Source organism: Camponotus vicinus, unplaced genomic scaffold, assembly GCF_025532165.1.
Source record: "Camponotus vicinus isolate PSW18456_S1 unplaced genomic scaffold, iyCamVici1.0 SCAF_2, whole genome shotgun sequence".
NCBI lineage: Eukaryota > Metazoa > Arthropoda > Insecta > Hymenoptera > Formicidae > Camponotus > Camponotus vicinus.
In genome coordinates, this window is record NW_028141956.1 from 8,515,057 (window position 1) to 8,518,055 (window position 2,999).

The following is a 2,999-nucleotide window of genomic DNA, read 5'->3' on the forward strand; positions in this document are numbered from 1 at the left end:
TTACATATAATACACAGGACATGCAGCGCAATGACTTATTACTAACGAAAAAGAAGAAAACGATAAGCGAGATCGATGCTTACGAGCTGTTCGACGAGGCATTTTCCGAACCCCTCGAAAGGGAACGATCGGTCGACGAAACATCCGTTCGTAAAACGGGACATGATCACGTGTGTGCGGAAGCGACCGATCGGTTTCGGGGTACTTTTTTGCGAAAATAACGGTGTTCCATCGAGAGAGGAGAGGGAGTGTGAAAAAATGAGAAACATCTGTCGGTCCTCGATGTCTATCGAACGGATCGACTAGTTCTCCGCGCTTCAAAATAGAATGTTCTCAACGTTCCCCATAATCGGTAAACATAATCGCATGTGTAATTGGATTTAAAGGAAAGATTTTAAAAAAATATCATATAAGATTGAATATTGTATTGCATACAGAAAAGAAAAATGCTCAAAATTATAGTGTTTAATAGTTCAAGAAATAAGCTCTTGCAATGTATAAATATATAATTATAATATATATATTTTTTTAGCAAAATTTCTCGTGTAATTAATCTTTTTATTATATTATTCGCGATAGTTTTGTTCGTATGTTAAATTATCATGCATTATATAATTAAACAATATAAAATACGCTACATACAAACATACAAAGGAATAAATCCGATTCAGATATTAAACAAGAAATAATATACAGATTTTTGATATTTTTAGTTAAGAATAATTATACATTAAGATAAAGTAAATAGAGAAAAGATGGTTTTAACACAATACTTACTATATCTTTAATTTCTCTCTTTACATAGAAATACAAGTTATATTATAAAGATAAAATTATCTTTCATCCAGAGCGGATATAATGACGACTTTTATGAGAGTCAGCACGAAAATTGCTGACGACCAGAACGATGCAATTCTGTCGGGCACCGCGGGGCATCGTGTGAAAAAACAGAGGAAAAACTATTAGTTCCGGTTGAGAAGGGAGAGTGCGAGAGTTTCGCGGGGGTGAGGAAGGTGCTCGTAGATGGCTGGGAGAAACTGGACTTCCCTCACGAGAGAACTCACCCTCGAAGAACTCGCGCACCGCCTTTCACGCTCATTTCATAAATTCTAATTTATCGTCCGCGGAAAATTGGATCCGACTAATCCCCGCGATCGATGCTGCCCTACGTTCACGTATCTTACAGCATGTCGATGTGCGTGATGCATTGTGGACGACAGCATCTGGAAAAAATATTCCTGCGGTTCTAATCAATTTGTGGCTTGATTGAAAAGTATTAAGCGTGGAGATGACAAATATTACTTTATAAAATAAGAAAAATTAGGAATTAATTCTGCAATATATAATAATATTATTTAATTCATTAAAGATTAGTGAAATTTTTGAGATAAAAAGTAGTCATAAAAAATGTTTCATTTTTATAAAAGTTTAATAAATTCTATTATTATATAATAATTAATTTATAATCATAAATTTAAATTTATAATTAAGATTTATATTTAAATTTATAATTAAATAAAATCGGGAGTAATATGTATATATTATACATTTGTTATAATTCAATGGCAAAAAATATATTTATTATAAGCCCTTAACATTCCCGCATTCATAATTAAAATAAGTATTCGAAATATTATGTAAAATATCTAATTTGATACAAAAATTAACAAGAATTTGGTATTTTGAAAGTTTTAAGTAACATCAAAAAGACATTTTTCTTAATATCTCTGATGCATTATATCGTAATTCTCTTATTCGAAAGCAAATTATCCTTTCGAATAAGCGCCAGCGTGACGATATTGGTGGTAGTTAGCGTGTGTTCTCCGATTAATCGTTTTCCCTTTGACTGTTTTTTTTTCTTTTCAAACAGTTTTTGTCTCATGCCGAGACAGTCGCCGCTTTTTCTGCGTCGGCCAATTTTCGGGTGTGCAAACACGGCCCATTGTCGTGGCGCACGCGCCCTCGCCGCTCTCCATCTCGCTTCGTCGTCATAGGGGTTACTCTGCTCGGAACGCACCCTTTTTCGCCTCATCATCCCGTCTCACTCGCTCTTCGCGCTTCCTCGCTACCTTTTTTCGTTCACCCTACGTGCGGGATTTAAATATGCAAAACGACTTTTTTTCCTTGCCGCGTCGGCTTCTTCCCTTGTTTGGTCCGCCGCGCCCACATAATTACCGGGTGGCGGGAAAATAACGGACAAAAAAACTACGTGCCCGGAGGAGCGAGCGGGACGCGATGAGTTGAAAAAAAGATAAGAAAAAAGCCGAGCGAGAAAAAAAGCGATATCACAATTAGACCGGCCGCACCAGAGTAGGCTGCGTAATGTCCCGCATAGCGGACAGAAAGGGGTGGCACGATTTAACCACGCGAGGGGTGCTCACCGAAACTGTAAACTCCGGCTTTATACTCACCCACTGAGTAGAGTTTTTTTTTGCAGTTAATCACAAATCGACGCAGTTGTGTCTTGTTACGAAAATCTTGTTCGTACATATTTAAGTAGTGTGTGAGTATTCCGTTCGTTTATTACTTTCTTACGAAAAGTAATAAACGCAAATTGATTATAGCAAGTAAACAGAGATAATTCAATTTTAATATTTGCCTTTTTAAATAGATTAATGCTATGATTTCTTTATAACAAGATAATTGTCAAGCTTTTAATTTTCTGATAATTAGATGAATAATATATGATATTTCATATCAATAGAATATCGAAAAGTATATATTTTTCAAATAAATTTTAGTATTTTTACACTCATAATTTATTGTATATATGCGTATGAGAGAGAATATGTATCATTTTGGAAAAATTATATTTTACAACGATCTCAATTACCTTTTTAATATCACAAATGTTATACATATAACTACAGTAAAGAATATTAAAAATAATGCTTACTTATCTACTTTCTCTGATATTTTATATAATGATAATGGTTTAATTATGTATTTATTATGCATAGAAATTTACGTATTATCGCAATTTTAATAGAAAAACAAAA